This window comes from Zalophus californianus, chromosome 9, assembly GCF_009762305.2.
Source record: "Zalophus californianus isolate mZalCal1 chromosome 9, mZalCal1.pri.v2, whole genome shotgun sequence".
Classification (NCBI taxonomy): domain Eukaryota; kingdom Metazoa; phylum Chordata; class Mammalia; order Carnivora; family Otariidae; genus Zalophus; species Zalophus californianus.
In genome coordinates, this window is record NC_045603.1 from 48,313,279 (window position 1) to 48,332,812 (window position 19,534).

At 38.4% G+C, this 19,534-nt stretch overlaps 1 long non-coding RNA gene across 1 annotated transcript; it reads right to left on the bottom strand.

The window, feature by feature from the left end:
• Window positions 1–280: 280 nt before the first annotated feature.
• Window positions 281–4,478, bottom strand: LOC113923124. Its single transcript, XR_003520182.1, has 3 exons — window positions 4,382–4,478; window positions 3,481–3,651; window positions 281–365 (listed from the first exon to the last, which is right to left on the bottom strand). It is a non-coding gene; the product is annotated as an uncharacterized LOC113923124 (long non-coding RNA).
• Between the last annotated feature and the right edge of the window lie 15,056 nt (window positions 4,479–19,534).

Consider the following 19,534-nt stretch of genomic DNA (forward strand, 5'->3'; position numbering starts at 1 on the left):
CTTGTAAAGTGATTGCACACAGAGGCTTGCTCTCTTTTGCCCCTTTGGAGGCGGGGGGAGTTCTGCAATCACTAATATGTGAACAGGCCCTGGAAGTTTCTGGTGATGACACGTGGCCTAGCCACTTTGGTTACCCCAGTTGACATCAGGCCACTTTCCAGACATCCGAGTAGAGCTATTCTAGACTGTCCAGTCCCAAGTAGGTCTGCAGCTGGTCATGTGAGTGAGCACAGATACAATTAGCCAAACTGGCCCACACGAGCAGAAACATGCAGCTTACCTTTAGACTTGTGAGCAATGCTCTACGATTGTTGTTTGAAGCCATCACGTTTTGAGGTGATTTGTTACACAGCAAATACAAAGTCCTTGAGTAGGTGAGTAAGGATGGGATAGAAGACAGAGGCAGAAGAGACAGATTAGTCTTGGATATGACATCATATATACATATGGACGTTCAAATCCTGCCCCCCACCCAAACACACATAGCCTTTCCCCACTTCCCCTCATGGTAAGGGAATAGAATGCAGGCAGGCTCTGAGCTGAAACTGCCTAAATTTAAATCCTGGCTTTGTTCTTTACCGGCTGAATGATCTTGGGCACACATCTTACCAATCTGTAAAATTGAGATGATAGTATTTACCTCACAACGTTGTTGAAAAGATGAAGTGATATTATGTAGATAAGGGCCTGGATCATAATAAATGTTTTTTTAATTTATGTTAATCACCATACATTACATCATTAGTTTTTTTTTGTATTTATTTTTTGTATTTTTATTTTTTTGTGTTTATAATTTTTTATTGTTATGTTAATCACCATATATTACATCATTAGTTTTTGGTGCAGTGTTCCATGATTCATTGTTTGTTCATAACACCCAGTGCTCCACGCAGAATGTGCCCTCTTTAATACCCATCACCAGGCTGACCCATCCCCCCACCCGCCTCCCCTCTAGAACCCTCAGTTTGTTTCTCAGCATCCATAGTCTCTCGTGGTTCGTCTCCCCCTCCGATGTCCCCACCTTCATTCTTCCCCTCCTGCTATCTTCTTCCTTTTTTTTTTTTAAACATATATTGCATTATTTGTTTCAGAGGCACAGGTCTGTGATTCAGCAGTCTTACACAATTCACAGCGCTCACCATAGCACATACCCTCCCCAATGTCTATCACCCAGCCACCCCGTCCCTCCCACCCCCCACCACTCCAGCAACCCTCAGTTTGTTTCCTGAGATTAAGAATTCCTCATATCAGTGAGGTCATAAATGTTTTAAATGTTAGCTAAGTAAGTACCTGGGTGAAGATACGGCACAAACTGGAGATGAAATGATAGGGAGAGTTGAGAAAGTATCAGGGAACATCAAAATTTTCAAGGATACCGGATGGTAAGATACCTTTAGAAAGTAAAAGAATAAGATAGTAAAAGATACCTTTAGGAAGTAAAAGTAGAACAGTAAGAATCTGAGGATTAAGAAGGTGGTTATGGAGGAATTTTTAAAAATGGTTGAATAACAATGATAGTCTAATTAGAGTTAAAAAGAACTCTGTATGGAAGCCACACTTGGCACAGTTCCAGTTTTCTACAATAGGGCTCAGTCGCTTAGGAGTAGAATTGGGGAGAGCAAAAAATGGGATCGTTGAATAGCAGATGGACAAAGAAATGGGGTTGTGGGAGCTAATACTAGTTGACCATACAGGCCGAGTTGGCCTGGAAGCAAGAGAGATCATAAACTGATTGAGAGAACAGAATGGGGTCAGAGAGCATAGAGCAGGGGTCTACTTGACCCCTGTAGACCTACTTGAAAGTAGGAAGAGGTCTACTGCAGAGGTAGCAGTAGACCTACTTGAAAGTAGGAAGCTGCCGCTTTCTTAGTTGCTGGGTAGTATCATTTTTACCCTTAGTGACTTGTTCCCTTGCCTAGAGCCAGTGGTCCCGTTAGCCATGATTTTGCATAGTTTTTGTTCCAGAAGACATATTTTCTGAACTTTTTAAAGGAACACTAAACCATTTAATAGAGAGCTCTGGTTTTAAAATCCAGCCAATCTTGAAGAATGTTGCCACGGCTGATGTCAGAGTCTTTACTGCCTGAGCTCTCTTCTAGGATTTTTATGGTTTCAGGTCTCACATTTAGGTCTTTAACCCATTTTGAGTTTTTGTTTGTGTATGTTGTAAGGAAGTGGTCCAGTTTCATTCTTTTGCATATAGCTGACCCGTTTTGGATGGAGCTAGAGTATAATGTTAAGCGAAATAAGTCAGTCTAAAAAAGAGAAATATCATATAATTTCACTCACATGTGGAATTTAAGAAACAAAACAAATAAGTAAAGGAAAAAGAGAAACCAAGAAAGAGACTCTGAACTACAGAGAACAAACTAATGGTGGCCAGAGGGAAGGTGGGTGGGGGGATGGGTCAACTGGGTGACGGGAATTATGGAGCACACATGTTGAGATGAACACTGGGAGATGTATACAACTGTTGAATCACTATGTTGTCCACCTGAAACTAATATAACACTGTATATTAACTATATTAGAATTAAAATTAAAATTTAAGAAAATCCAGCCAATCTTGGTGGCTCTCTTCTGAGGATACTGTGCCTATTAGAACTTCTGTCTCAACTTACTAAACCTTTTCTACGAGGTTTTCTTTCTTTTCTACAATACTTTTCTACAAGTGACCTTTATTAACCTTGCACGTTAAGGCAGCAAGAAACAAGATTTTATCTATAGTACTCAGATGTGCATCTGGCCGTATTTGAACATCCTCTGAATCTAGCCATATTCGAGTATCCGCTTATCTGCAGAGTGAGCCTGGGGACTCCTGCCTCTCCTCTCTGCCTTCTTAGGTTCTTCCCCTTTTCCAGACACAGCTCATGCTCTCTGTCTGCAGAGTACATCCCAGTTGGTCCAGGCCTATTTAATGTCTTCCTTTTCAGAACCAATATAGCCACTCATCTGACACTTAGCATGCGCTGTCTTCTATTCTAGGTTTTCTTAAAACCTAAGAATCAATACATTTTAAAGCCAGAAAAGGTTTCAGAGAATACCTAATCCAATTTTCTCCTTTTGCTGATGAGAAACCCAGAGACATTTAGTAAGCAATAGAACCAAGTGACTAGAACCCTGCCTGCCTTTGTCGTTATTTGTTTTTTTTTGCACCGTCTTATATGTATGTCCAGAGAGGAAGTCAGGTTCCTCAGCACAAGGACTTCTTTGAATCGGTAGCATTTACATGTTGAGATCCTCAATAGATATTCTCCCACAGTGACACGCTGCTTTACCAAACTACATGAGACAGCTGAAAGAGGAATAAATTCTTGTGTAGGAGAGATCTTGCAGTTAAAAAAAAATCATTGTTTTTCAAACTCTTAGATATATAAAGTTTTCCAAATAAAATGTATTTATTTGAAAGTTTTGGTTTGTTATATAAGATGTTCATGTTTTTCCACCGTTGTTATTACAAGCAAAAAGAAATTAACCAACCTTAGCTTTGTTCCTTTAACTTACTGCTAAGCATGGTCTTCTAGGATGTATATGGACCAGTTCTCACCGCTGTAGGTTATAGACACTTGTTTGAATCCCAGAAGAGGAAAATTCTCCCATCCAGGCTTTTTGCCAGTTAACCAGAAGAAGCTTATCTTTGTGGTTATTGATCTTAATTTCATTGTGGAAAAAAAAGAGCATCAAAGAGTCAATTTAATAAACAGAAACATTTATGCAGTTGAACTGAATCTGATAACATGGTTGGACAAAAAAATGGAAAAAACAAAAGAAAATATAAAAATATAAATTGGGAGCTAAACAAATATTGTTACTAGAAATGACTAATTTCTCCAGTTTTGAATTTTAATTACAAATAATCAATCTATTACCCAAGATTATTCATTACCTATAATACATGACTTGTCATACATTGCCTTGAACAACTTCTTCTCTGAACCCATTTGAAAACGGAGTACAGAGCCTGCAATTTTTATTCCAAGTCCACCTCTGACCATGTTAAGAAGACATTACCCAGAATAGTTTAATCAAAGCTTACTGGGAACACTATCACAATTTAATCAATGTTCTTCATGCTCATTTCAAGATGGCGGCTCTGAAATCTCAGGACAAGCTTGTGAGCATCCCAAAATAGAAAAATTCTTCCAGTAATTCTTCCCCAGAGCTTAGTTGGGGGCATTACAGCCATCCAGTTCTCCTTCCTACTCTCTGCTTCACCTTCCTTCTTCCACTCCTTCCCTCACAACAGAGAAATGACAAACACCACCCACATGCAGTCAGTTCTCCTAATTCCACCCACAGGAGCCCAAAACATAAAGAAAACACATGTATTTGTTTAAATATGTAACTTTTAGACAGCATTTTCACAGAAAAATATTCTCACCCTCTTGGTGCTAGTCCTCTGTGTATTTTTCTTCCAGACTTGTTCTTCTCCAAATGACTATAGTTTTTGCTGACATTTCTCTGAAAGTATATTCAAGACCTCGGTAAGAATCAGAAAAGCTACCTGAATTTGCAGGCAGCTTCCTGTTGGGCTCACGTTTTGCAGAATGCAAGCTTGGTGTGCAGAAGGTGGGCAAGGTGTTTGAAAAAACAGGAAGCACCTGTGAATGTGTGACTTTATTCCTGGAAGCAGAAGGCTCCCTCTGAGATGTTGTAGATGCTGCCTGCTGTTTCACCTATGAGAACTTTTGCAAAGCCTTTAAATACTTTAAAGACCAAGAATGGGCTTCCAGATGGCAAGATTATTTGGAAAGTCTGGTGCATCCATGGGCATGGTAGAAATCCACAGCTTTTCTATTTTTTTCCTATGCAGGTTTCTCTTCTTGCTGGGGATATTGATATGTCTGGAAATTAAAGTAGGTTTTTAAAAATTTTTAAATTTTTAAAAATTATTGTTATTGTGGTAAAAACATAGGATGACATCTGCCCTTTTAACAAATTTTTAAGTGGAGTGTATATTATTAACTATAGACAGAATGGTGAAGAGCAGATCTCTAGAACTGTTTCATTTTGCATGACTGAAACTTTATGTCCATTTAATAGCAACTCCCAGTTTCCCCTCCCCAGCCCCTGGCAACCACCATTCTACTTTCTACCTCAATGAGTTTGACTATTTTAGATAACTCATATTAATAGAATCATGCAATATTTGTCCTTCTGTGACTGGCTTATTTCACTTAGCATAATGTCTTCAGTATTCATTCAAATAGTAGCATATGATGGGATTTCTCTTTTTTTATGGCTAATATTCCATCATGCATATATATTACATTTTCTTTATCCATTTATCTGTCAGTGAATAAATAAATGTTCATGGGGTTATTTCCACCTCTTGGCTATTGTGAACAATGTTGCAATAAATATAGGAGAGCAGATATTCCTTCAAGATAACTGATTTCATTTCTTTTGGATATGTACTCAGAAGTGGGAGGGCTGGATCATATGGTAGTTCTATCTTTAATTTTGTGAGGAATCTCCATGTTGTTTTCCATAGCAGCTGCACCATTTTGCATTCCCACCAACCGTTGCACAAGGGTTCCAATTTCTCCATAGCCTCACCAACACTTGTTATGTTCTGTTTTGTTTTGATAATGGCTATCTTTGTTATTTTAGGCTGCTATAACAAAAACACCATGAGCTGCGTGGCTTAAACAATAAACATTTATTTCTCACAGTTCTGAAGGCTTAGAAGTCCAAGATCAAGGCACTGGCAGATTTGTTCTCTGGTGAGAGCCCCCTTCCTGATTCATAGAAGGTTGTCTGGTCACTGTGTCCCCACATGGCAGAGAGGGAGATCTCTGGGCTCTTCATCCCCTTATTAGGGCACCAATTCAATCATGGGGGCTCCACTTCCATGACTTCATCCAAACCTAATTACCTCCCAAAGGCTCTGCCCTCAGATAGTATCACAACAAAGATTAGTCTTCAGCATATGAATTGCGGGCGGGGCACACAAACGTTTAGTTTATAGCAGTGGCCATCTTAATAGCTGTGGTGATATTTCATTGTGATTTTGATTGCATCTCCCTGATGATTAGTGATGTTGAGCATCTTTCATATACCTGTTGGCCATTTATATGTTCTATTTTTGAGAAATATCTGTTCAAGTCTTTTGCCCAGTTTTAACCAGGTTATTAGGGTTTTTTGTTTTGTTTTGTTTTGCTATTCAGTTGTAGGAGTTCCTTAAATATATTGGAGATTAACCCCTTATCAGATACATGGTTGGCAAATATTTTCTCCCATTCTGTAGATGCCTTTTCACCCTATTGATTGTTGATTTTGCTGTGCAAAAGATTTTTAGTTTGATGTAATTCCATTCATCTATTTTTGCTTTTGTTGTTTTTCATCTCATTTCCAAAAAATCATTGCCAAGACTAATGTCATGGAGCTTTCCCCCTATGTTTTCTTCTAGGAGTCTTACAGTTTTAGGTCTTTAAGTCTTTAATCGATTTTGAGTTGATTTTTGTGTATGGTAGAAGATAGTGGTCCAGTTTCATTCTTTTGCATGTGACTGTCCAATTTTCTCAACACCATTTGTTGAGGAGACTATCATTCTCCATTATGTATTCTTGGCACCCTTGTTGAAGATCAGTTGATCATATGCATGTGTTTATTTTGGGGCTCTGTCTTCTATTCAATTGTTCTACAAGTCTGGACCATACTATTTTGATTACCATAGCTTTATAATATGTTTTGAAATCAGAAAGCATGGTGCCATCTTCGTTCCTTTTCAAGATTGTTTTGACTATTTAGGTTCCTTTTTGGTTCCATAACAATTTCAGGAGTCTTTTTTCTATATCTAAAAAATACCACTGGGATTTTAATAGAGATTGCATCCAATCTGTAGATTGCTTTGAGTAGCATGGCCATTTAATAACTCTTCCAATTCATGAACACAGGATGTTTTGCCATTAATTTGTGTCTCTTAAATTTTATTTCAGCAGTATTTTATAGTTTTCAGTATATAAGTTTTTCATTTCCTTGGTTAAATTTGTTTCTAAGTATTTTATTTATTTTTTTGATGCTATTATAAGTGGGATTGTTTTCTTAATTTCCTTTTTTGATTGTTCATTATTAGTATATAAAAATGCAACAGATTTTTGTATGTTAATTTTTTTATACTGCAACTTTGCTGAATTTATTAGTTTTAACAGATTTTTTTTTGGTGTAATCTTTATAGTTTCCTGCATATAAGATCATGTCATATGCAGAAGTAATTTTGCTTCTTTATTTTCCAATTTAAATGTGTCTCATTTCTTTTTCTAGCCTAATTGTTTTGGCCAGGTCTTTCAGTACTATGTTGAATAGAAATGGCAGAAGTAGGCAACCTTGCCTTGAACTTGATCTTAGAAAAAAGCTTTCAGTTTTTCATTTGTGGGTATGATGATAGCTATGGGCTGTTTACATATGGTACTTTTATGTTGAGGTAAGTTCATGCTATTTGCAGTTTTTTAGTGTTTTTCTCATGAAAAGGTGTTGAATTAGTCACATGATTTTTGTGTCTATTGAGATACCTTGTGTTTTTTTTTTTTTTTTTTTTAAGATTTTATTTATTTGACAGAGAGAAACACAGCAAGAGAGGAAACACAAGCAGGGGGAGTGGGAGAGGGAGAAGCAGGCCTCCCACCGAGCAAGGAGCCTGATGTGAGGCTCAATCCCAGGACTCTGGGATCATGACCTGAGCTGAAGGCAGATGCTTAACTACTGAGCCGCCCAGGTGCCCCAAGATACCTTGTGTTTTTTTAAAACTTTGTTCTGTTAACGTGGTGTTTTACATTGATTAGTTTTTGTATGTTGAACTATACTTGCATCCCAGGGATAAACCCCCTTTGGTCATGATATTATGATTCTTTTTAAGTGCTGTTGAATTTGATTTGCTAGTATTTGTTCAGAATTTTGCATCTATATTCATCAGGGACATTGGTCTGTAGTTTGCTTATAGTGTCTTCTGGCTTTGATATCAGAGTAATGCTGGCCTTATAAAGTTAGGTTGGAAACATTCCACCCTCTTCAATTTTTTGGAAAACTTTGAGAAGGACTGATGTTAATTCTGCAAATGTTTGGTAGAATTCACCAGTGAACCCATCTGGTCCTGGGGTTTTTCTTTGTTGGGTGGTTTTCAATTACTGATTCAATCTCTTTACTAGTTGTAGATTCATTCAGATATTTTATTTACTTATGATTCAGTCTTGGTAGGTTATACATCTAGGTATTTATTCATTTTTTCTCAATTATCTAATTCTTTGGTATATAATTATTCATAATAGTCTCTTATAATCTTTTTTTTATTTTGGTGGCATCAGTTGTAATGTCTCCTCTTTTATGTCTGATTTATTTGTCTTCTCTCTTTTATTTGTAGTTAGTTGAGTAAAGATTTGTCAATTTTGTCGATCTTTTTAAAAAGCCAACTCTTTGTTTTATTCTTTTCTATTTTCTGTTTCATTTATTTCTGTTCTAATCTTGATTATTCCTTCTGCTAACTTTGGGCTTATTTTGTTCTTCTTTTTCTAGTACCTTGAGGTATAGAGTTAGGTTGTTTATTTGAAATCATCTTTGTTAATGTAAGTATCACTATAAAATTTCCTCTTAGTACTCCTTTTGCTACACCCCATAAGTTTTGGTGTGTTTTTTTTTTTTTTTCATTTGTCTCAATATATTTTCTGATTTCCTTTTTGATTTCTTCTTTGACCCATTGTTCAAGAATATGTTGTTTAATTTTCACATATTTATGACTACCAGTGTTCTTTCTGTTATTGATTCCATTTCATTCCACTGTGGTTGGAAAAGATTCTTGGCATAATTTCAATCTTTTAAGTTTGGTTAGATTTGTTTGGTGACCTAACATGTGGTCTATCCTGGAATATGTTTTGTGTGTGCTTGGAATGTGTATTTTGCTGCTGTTGAGTGAAGTGTACTGTTGCTAAGTCCATTTGGTCTATAGTGTTGTTCATGTACTCTGCTTCCTTATTGACCTTCTGTATGGATTTCTATCCATTATTGAAAGTAGGGTATTGAAATCTTCTGTTATGGTGTTGCTGTCTATTTCTCCTTTCAGTTCTGTCAATATTAGCTTTATAGATTTAGGTGCTCTTATGTTAGTGCTATATATTTATAATCATTACATCTTCCTGGTGATTTGACCCTTTTATAATTATATATTTGTCTCTTGTGACAGTTTTTAAAGTACATTTTGTCTGACCAGCCCTTCTTTCTTTTGGTTAGTATCTGCATGGGATACCTTTTTCCATTCTTTACTTTCAGCCTTATGTGTGTCCTTAAATCTAAAGTGAGTCTTTTGTGGGTAGCATATACTTTTGCTTTTTTAAAAAACATCACTTCAGCCACTCTGTCTTTTGATTGGGGAGTTCAGTCCATTTATATTTCAAGTAATTGTTGATAGGAAGAACTTATTACTGACATTTCAAAAATTATTTCCTGCCTCTCTTGTAGTTTCTGGTTAAGGAATATGATAAGCTCCCTTCTATACTTAGCCTTCAGATCACCAGTCTAGTTCTGGGACCCACCTTAGGAGAAGCAGTTTTGTCAGTGAGGGAAAAAAAAAGCAACAACACTGATAGAAGAAAGATTTATAAATCATGATATTATAAGGAAAGGTTGAAACCCTGAGAATATTTTGCCTGGAGAAAAAAGTATTTGTGGAGTATTATAGTTGTCTTCAAATACATGAAATTTGGGGTAGAATTTTAATTTTCCTATATACAGATCTTCCCTGACTTATGATGGGGTTACATTCCAATAAACCCACTGTAAACTGAATGTATTGTAAGTCAAAAATGTATTTAATACACCTAAGCTACCAAATGTCATAGCTCAGCCTAGCTTACCTCAAACATACCCAGCATACTTAACATTAGTCTACAGTTGGGCAAAATAATCTAACATAGAGCTTATTTTATAATGAAGTGTTGAATATCTCATGTAATTTTGAGTACTGTACTGAAAATGAAAAGCAGAATGGTTGGGTACAGAATGGTTGTAAGTGTGTTGGCTGTTTATCCTCATGATCGTGTGGCTCACTGGGAGCCGCCTTGCCACCACTGCCCAGAATCATGAGAGAATATTGTATCACATATCGCTAGTCTGGGAAAAGTTCAAAATTGAAAATTCAAAGTATGGTTTCTATTGAATGTGTATTGTTTTTGCACCATCATCAAGTTGAAAAATTGTAAGTAGAACCATCATAAGTCAAGGACCATCTGTGGTTGCAAGTGTGAGTATTCAAGCAAATGGGCTGAATAAATAGGGGAATAGATTTTGGTTTAATATATGGGAGAAACTTTATTATCTCTCTGAAAATGGCAGGAACTACTTTTTGAGAGAATATGCTTCTTATCACTGGATGCTCCAAATATTGAGAGCCACTTATAAAAGATTTTGTAAGAAGGAACCATATATTAGATAAAAGGTTGAATTAAGTGGCTTCTAGGATTCCTTTTATCTCAGAGTTTATGCTTCTAAGAATCATCACCTCAGATTTCTCAGTTTTCTTTTTTTTTTTTAAAGATTTTATTTATCCATTTGACAGAAACACAGCGAGAGAGGGAACACAAGCAGAGAGAGTAGGAGAGGGAGAAGCAGGCTCCCCGCTGAGCAGGGAGCCCTGATGTGGGGCTCGATCCCAGGACCCTGGGATCACGACCTTAGCCGAAGGCAGACGCTTAACGACTGAGCCACCCAGGCGCCCCAGATTTCTCAGTTTTCTAAATTATGCCTTTCCACACTTCAATTTGTTTAAATCAAGGCACACTTGTGATACAGAGCAATGTGCACACACTTGCTTCAATTGCAAGTTTTGCAAACCCCCAGCAGACGCAATTTGGATTCAAGCTGACCCCATGCTCCTCTTCTGCAATCAGATTCATATGCAAACCGTGGTGAGCTAACAATGGAGCAACACACAGAGTTTCAGCTCCTCTTGGGGAATAGAGGACATGCCACCAAACAGGTGGCTTCAATTAATCGAGCTGCTACTGCCAGGGGAAAACAGAAGGAAATAATCAAAGCACCAAGGAAATGATTACAGGTAGATGGGGTCAGTCTTGGAGTCCTCTGGGACATGGCCGGAGAACACAGTCCCACCAGGCCAGCACAGCAAAGATTAATTGAAAAGAAGAGCAGTAAAGCACTGTGTATTCTGTAGGTGTATCTGTGACAAAACTGACTTCCTTTTAAGCTTTAAAGCACACTTAAAAAAAAAAAAAAACCAGGAACACAGAGAAAAAGGCTGCTATTTAATGAGATGGCAACAGAGATGTGCTGGAGGTAGTGACTTCCAAATTGTGAGTGAGACTTAAAACCCTGAGCACAGTCCCATCTGACCACATTCAGTCTGTTGCCAGTGTGTTTTGGAGCCTTCCTGTCCCCATGCCTGCTGGAGCCCACCTCTGATTCATCTGCTGAAGTTAGCCTCCAAGACCACCTCCCTCTTAAGTACGATGACAGCGGAATGTTCTCTTAGCACAGGCCAGAACAGGCTGTTTTGAAGGCATCATGAGGTGATTTTAAAAGACTGGGAAAGAATGGTCAAGGAAGAGGACATATCAGAACATCTTTGGTTAGTCGCTGCTTTAATTCTGTTCAGATTGATAGAATCCTCTTCAGAACCTCTGGTCGCAGTAGCATTTCCAAGAATCATTTTTTCCCCCTCAGGGCAGATCCTGCACAACCAAAGCACACAACGGCATTGTCTTAGTCTGTTTGGGCTGCTCTTAACAAATAACCACAGACTGATGAACAACAGAAATTGATTTCTTACTGTGCTGGAGGCTGGAAGTCCAAGACCAAGGTGTCAGCACGGTCAGCTTCTGCTGACAGTTCCCATCCTGGTTCATAGCTGGTGCCCTCTCACTGTGTGGAAAAAGGCTATGGATCTCTCACATGGCAAAAAAGAGTGATCTTTCTGGAGCCTCTTCATAAGGCACTAAACTCATTCAATATCTCTCAAAGGCCCTACCTCCTAATACCATCATGTTGGGGCTAGGATTTCATCATATGAATGGGGTGACACAAACATCTAGCCCTTAGTAAAGATGGTGACATGGGGGCTATGTTAGGCAATTCTGCCTGTCTCCCTTGAAAAATGAGAATTAAATCATTAATAAGCCATGACCCTACAAGCCTGTTATGCCAAGTAAGTACCTTCTCTGTTATTAATGATTAATATTACAAAAAGTCTGTGCACCTGTGAGTAAAATGCTTAGTTATCTTCCAAGTTGGATGGCTCCTCACTTAGTCGTCACTGTAAGTAAAGCTTGTGCTGCTGCAGAGGAAACATGGAGCGGCCCAGACCCCATTTGGTTAGCATGGCCATGAAGCCATGACAGGCACACACCCCTGTTCTCAGGGGGTCTCAGATGCAGTATTCCATTCCTGTCTAATGTTCTTTTCATGGAACTCAGGTCGTCAGGATCATCCTTTCGTAAAACTGGATTTGCAAGCACAACAATTTCAGTTCCGGGATAGAAGAATTTCCAATCATTTGTATCAGGATACTTAGGAAAAGTAGAAAATAAAGACTGAGAATAGAAAATACAGGGAAGGAAGAAAGTTTCTGAGAATCAGAAGTTTATGCAGTAGATTCAGGAAGATGAGAAAACATACTAGGCCTGAGTTGCCTATCGTCTGGTAACTTCTGTGAGGACAGAGGGAGCATGAAATTTAACCTGCAAGATATTGCCCAAATTAGAGACGACCCCTTCTGTGAAGTAAAACTGACTTTTCTGTATTCGAATCACAATGAAAGGGGAGTTTCATGACACCATGAGACAGCAACCAAAGGGTTTGTTTGTTTTTCTGGCTTATTTCCTTGACCATTTGTTTATTATAAAAGCAATGCTAAGCTAAAGCCAGATATTATACCTCCTGCTTCCATCCCGGTTCAAAGGTGACATCTAACTACTGCCCCCCCCCCCGCCTCTTTTTTTCTAATAGAACCACACAGGAGGCAAACAAATACAGTCTCCAAAGGACTTTGCACTAGACATTCTGTCTGAATTTGTTATTTTCTCCTCCCTCAGTATGGTCCGTATTCTCAGAAGAGGCACTCAGATCTTGGGAAATTTCCTTAAGGATAACAGATGATAGTCAGAACCTACTAATTTTATGAGCTTCTCAGGAGAAAGGAGAAAAGCATTACATGCAGAATATGAGATCTTTAAGATCATAATATAATGCTGTTTTATTTTCCAATTATAGAAACCTACTACATGCCCATAATGTAATATTTTGAAAACGTAGAAAAGCATAGAAGTAAATAAAAATTACCCATAGCTCCCTCATTTAAGAGGAGTCAGCCAGAGTTGAATCCTGCTCTGGGCCTTTTTCTGTATCACCTTGAGCTAAGAATGGTTTTTACATATTTAAAGAGTTGTAAATCACGACCACCACCACCCCCATCACCACCCCCACCATAACACACACACACACAACATGCAGCAGAGACCTTATGTGGCCCACAAATCCTAAAATATTTATTATCTAGCTCTTTACAGAAAAACTTCTGCTCACCCTTGATTTAGAAGTGTAATCACTATTACTTCAGTACCTTTTTTTCTAATCTATATTGAGTACTTGTACAAATTTTTAAGAAAAAAATCTGTGCTATTATTCTGTATGGTTTTGTAGTTTGCATTTTACCCCCACTTTAATATCACATCATGAGCATTTTCCCATATCACTATTTTTTTAAAAACCGATCCCATTATAATTATACAAGCCAAATATTAATAACTACCTTTATGGACCAGGACTCTTAGCTGTTAGTCCTATTTCCCCTAGAATTCAAAAATTTCAACTATGAACATCTGTTTATCTTTTAAAAATTATTTTTGGGTTAAAGCACATATAAAATTTACCATCTGAACCATGTTAAGTGTACAGTTCAGTGACACTAAGTACATTCGCATTGTTGTGCAGCCATCACGGCCCTGTGTCTCCAGCACTCTTTGTCTTGCAAAACTCAAACACCGTGTCAACTGAACCATAACTCTTCATTCTCTTCTCTCCTCTGAAAACATTTTTAATAGCTATATAATATTTATTTTGGTTTTATACTTTCTGGCTCTTTTCATTTGGTGTCTCTCTATCAGTGTTGGAAATGAAAGTTATTCTTTTGAGCCTTGCTTTTTGAGGTAATGAAAAGGAAGCAACACAAGTACAGGGCTGTCAACAGTGCTTACGGCAGCAAACTTTAAAAATGTGGTTTATGCTAAACGATCATTTATAATTCAACTAAAGGGTAGTTTGGGAGTTAATAGAAAATTTTAGAGATGTGGTTAAAATTCTGGCCCTGTAATATATTGACTGAAGGTTTAGGAATAGTTAACCACTCCGAGTCTCAATATTCTTAGCTGAAACCCAAGGGCAATAAAACTGATAGGGTGATGTGATGTTTAAGTGAGATGAAGTATGTAAAAATCACTTAAAATAACATCATGTGATGTAAATATTAGTTGTGCTGTAAAGACATTTGATATCAAACAAGGTAATCACTTATTGGAGGATGAAATATTTCAAATAGATATTTTTTGAGTAACAAGGTCATTACATTGAAATAATAAGGAACAAAGGACAATTTCAGAAATGACTTTTTAGCTGCTCAATTTTTCCCTGGAAATTTACTATTGTCCTGGGACTATCACATGGTTCAAAAGCTGAACACTTCTGCATGACATTTAATTAAAATGCAGCCTGAATATGCTCTGTGAAGAATTTTAAATAGTCTTGCTCAATATAAAATATGCCCAATATCAGCATATTATGTCCTTTTTTACTAATAGTTTCCCCCTTCGGGATGAATATGACAGTCAATCTGTGAAAGAGATAGATTAGAATTTTGTAATTTTGAAATGCTTCTTAATATACTGTCTCTGTTTTGTGATAAATTTATCCTTTCCATCCATCCCATTTACAGTGGTTTAGGAGATAAATATCTCTTTAAAATATTGCCAAACTCTATAAACTTGAGTTCTCAAGTTTTCATGGACATAAAATAAAATAATCTAAAAAATTTTTTTCACAGGTACTATTCTTTGAAAGCTTCTTCTGGATAGACAAAGTAAAGTGAATATATATAAAGAAATTTTGTTAAATATTAAACATTTGCTAGACTGTTAATTATCCACATCAGTTCCCACTGTTAATAAAGTGCACCAGATAATTGTACAGCTCAACTGCTCTCTACGGCTTCTTGTTCCTACACAGCAATGTGGAAATTAGAATTCATGAATCAGATGGTGACAAAGGCCATTCAGAGTTGTTAGGATTCCCCAGCAAAAGAGATGAAACTAAGTTTGTGGGTCATCAAGTTTCTATCATTTCTTTTAACAAAAAGTAAAAAAACAAATATTATGAATATAAGCATATGTAAGTGAATATTTATAAGAGTCTCCAAAAAGTAAGAGGTCACTGAAACTTCAGGCTCCTGGTAAATGCATCCCTGTGCAGGTAGACTGAAAGGGGAGCTTTCTGTCCTAGGGAGGCTTTCTTTTCTTTCCACCTGTCTTCTGCCTTTCTCTTGCATTAGTGTAAAGAATCCAGATGGGCAGGGCATCTGGGTGGCTCAGTCTGTTAAGCATTGACTCTTGATTTTGGTTCAGGTCATGGTCTCAGGTTGTGAGATGGAGCCCCTCATAGGGCTCCATGCTGAATGTGGAGCCTGCTTAGGATTCTCTCTCTCTCTCTCTCCCTCTGCCCCTCCCCCAACTGGCATGCACATGCTCTTTATCCCATCCCCCCAAAAAGAAGAAGAAGAATCCAGATGAGTGATACTGTAGAGATAAACGAATGTTATGTTTATGGTCTTAAAGCTCAATAGCATGCTCATTGAAGAGCTAGCTGTCCTGCTGAAGCAAATGTTTCTAAGATTTCAGGCTATGATTGAGGAACAGAAGGCCAACTAAAAATTCACACCAAATTCACAAATAGAACTTGGATCCAAGAGACATTCCACGGTTTCTTTCAATGCAAATAGGAGAATCTGTCAGCCCACAGATTTACCACCATTCTTGAGCGAATTTCTTATACCACGTGCAAATGTGACGGTCCTGGAAGAATATTAAGGTGACTGTTGGTAGCTTGCTGTATACATGCTTATGGTCTCTGTGAGGAGCATATCAAGCTGACCATTTTAGGAAAATCATGTCTGGCTTGTTGGATGGATTAACTTCCACTCTCACTCTGAAGCAGAGGAGTTTCAGAGAGCTATTTAGGTGACAAATTGTACAGATAAGATGGCATTTCTTTTCTGTCTGGGTGACAATGTGTTGAATGGCAGTCTGATTGCGTGATGATGGCTGAGAGGCTCTAAATAGCAGGCTATTTTCTTTTGAAGCACATATAGCAGGTTTAGACATAAAGTGACCAGAGTTATAGAAGCAAAAGAGAGGAGTTATATAAGCAAATGAGAGAACTTGTTAATAACTTTTAAAACTTTTACATATATATATATATAAATTTTGCTGAAAGCTGTATTTTTTTTTAAATTCACTTATTAACTGTTAAGTTTTGGTAGTAGATATCCAAAATATGGATGTAAACCCATTCAGTAGAAAAGTAAGATTGCATTTGGGGAAAATTTTTATTTTTATTTTTATTCGGTTTCATAGTTCTTTCCAAGTAAATTCTGGCCTTCATAAATACCATTTTTTTTAAGATTTTTTATTTATTTATTTGAGAGAGAGAATGAGATAGAGAGCACGAGAGGGGAGAGGGTCAGAGGGAGAAGCAGACTCCCCGCTGAGCAGGGAGCCCGATGTGGGACTCGATCCCGGGACTCCAGGATCATGACCTGAGCCGAAGGCAGTCGCTTAACCAACTGAGCTGCCCAGGCGCCCCATAAATACCATTTTCTAAAAGTGTCATGTCATCATTCCATCAAAATCACCTGCCCAAACAGGACTTGGGGCTATGCTGGGCATTGTGGAAAGGAGATGTCAGGCAAAAAAATAATAACAGTAAATTAAGCAGTTTGTCTTCCCACATCCTCTATCTCCCCCATTAGCCTCATTATTTATTTCTCTTTCCTGTGTTCATACTCCTCTAGCCCCCTCCCTGTCATCACTCTCCCGACCCCACCATGTTCTGCTATTGTGTCAGCTGATAAGGTATTCTGTCATTAAAAAAGTAGGCCTAATTCTCCAATGTGATACTTAGTAATATTGGCTAAGCCTTTGCAGTTTGAGAAATTAAAATATAGTGGAATTACAGGCAGTAGGATTTGAACTTGAGGAAAAGATTCCCTTACTTTCCTCTTAGTGGAACCATGGGATTAGCTTCCTGCTCCCTCTCTAGTGAGTCTAACTCTAGAGAGCCTTTTGGAAAGGAAAAATCTAAGACAAAAAATAAAATAGATTCCACATTGACAGAAGCAGCCAGGCTCCAAGTCAACTAAAGAATTAGGCTTTCAGAATTGGAAGGGTCCCTAGGGTCAAAACCTGAATTTTCTTCATCATAAAATTGAGCCTTAGGGAAGGTAAGTGAATTGTACATGATCACTCAACTCATGTATTGGTAAATTTGGTACTAGAATTCAGGTCTCATAAAATTTCTAGTCCAATACTCTTTTTATCAGCCATATATATCATGCCACCTCCAAAAAATATGTAAATCCAATGAAACATAAATGAAGTAGAGCATATCATAATGTTTTTATTTTTAGTATGTAATAACAATTATGAGACAGGAGAATCAAGTTTTATGAATGTATTGGGGAGAGGTGGAGATACAGAGACAGAAGAGAAATGAATAAGCTTTAAAAACAGAATAGGGGGAGAGGAGGAGCAAGATGGCGGAGGAGTAGGAGACTTAATTTCGTCTGGTCCCAGGAATTCAGCTGGATAGGGATCAAACCATTCTGAACACCTATGAACTCAACAGGAGATTAAAGAAGAGAATAGCGACAACTCTCTGAAAAAAAAGCGACCACTTACTGGAAGGTAGGACGTGCGGAGAAGTGAATCCGAGGCGATATTCGGGAGGATGGACGGCGGGGGAGGGGGCCCTCCGTCGGCCGCTTCTGGCAAGTGATAGAGCCGCGGAGCACAAAATTGGAACTTGTAGAAGTCTGCTCTGCTGAGGGACATCGCTCCAGTGGCTAAGCAGGGGGTGGGACCCTTGCTGGGACAGTGTGGTCTCAGGACACTTGGGGTCACAGAAAGACAGGGGGTGCCTGAGTGCGGCAGAGCTTCCAGGTATCGGAGCGGGGAAGCCGGCTGCAGAGACGGAGCCGAGGCGCGGGCTCTCAGCTCGGGGTGGCCATAAACTGTGATCCACGGCCCAGTCGGGCCACTGCTCTTCCAGCAGGGACACAACAAGCAGCAGAGCCGGGGAGACTCCCCTTCCTCCCCTGGGAGGAGCGGCATGGGAGTGCACCGCAGGGATCTGCTGGGTTTGGAGACTCCACATGGGGTCGGGTGCCAGACATAGAAATGCTCGGTCACAGGTTGGGTGAACACAGAGTGCGGCCCGAGACGGGGGAGACGGGAGTGACTGACTGTTTTTCTCTGGGGGCGCACTGAGGAGCGGGGCCCAGAGTTCTTGGCTCCTTCGGGGCAGAGATTGGGAGGCCGCCATTTTCACTCTCATCCTCCAAAGCTGTAGGGAAAGCTTGCAGGGAACAAAAGCTCCTGAGAGAAAACAGAGCAGATTACTTAGCCTGGACCAACAAGGGTGGGGCAATTCCGCCTCTGGCAAAGACATTTAGGAACCGCGGCAACAGGCTCCTCGCCGAGAAGATCAGCACAAACAGCCAGCCAAGACCAAGTTTACCGATCAATGAGAATGGCAGAACTCCAGTGCTAGGGAAATACTGCACATAGAATTCATGGCTTTTTCCCCATGATTCTTTAGTCTTTCAAAGTTAATTTTTTTTAATTCTCTTTTTTCTTTTTCTCTTTTTTTTTTGAATTTTTCTTTTTCCCTTTTTCAACCAACATCTTATCAATCCCTTTTTAAAAAATCTTTTTTATTTTTCATTTTTAGAGTCATTCTATCCCTTCACGGTAGTTAACCTTATTTTTGGTATATATATATAAGTTGTTCTCTCTTTAAAATTTTGGGATACAGTTTCTTCTAACAGACCAAAATATACTCTAAATCTCTACTGTTTGGCTTTGTTCTAGTCTCCTGCCTGATCACATTCTCTCCCCCCTTTTTTTTTAATTTCTCTTCTTTCTTTTTCTCAACCAACTTCTTATCTTATCAGTTCCTTTTATAAAATCTTTTATAATTTTCATCTTCACAGTCATAGTCCATCCCCTCGTCATAGTCCATCCCCTCATCATATTTACCCTTATTTTTTACATATATGTTTTTCTTTCTTTAAAATTTTGGGAGGCAGTTTCTTCTAACATAACAAAATATGCCCAAAATCTAGTGTGTGGCACTGATCTATTGACCAGCCTGATCATATTTGATCATATTCTTTTTTTTTTTTAATCTTTTTCTTTTTTTCTTTCCCTTTTTTTCCCCTTGGTTTTAGGGCTCTTCTGATTTGTTTAGTGTATATTTTTCTGGG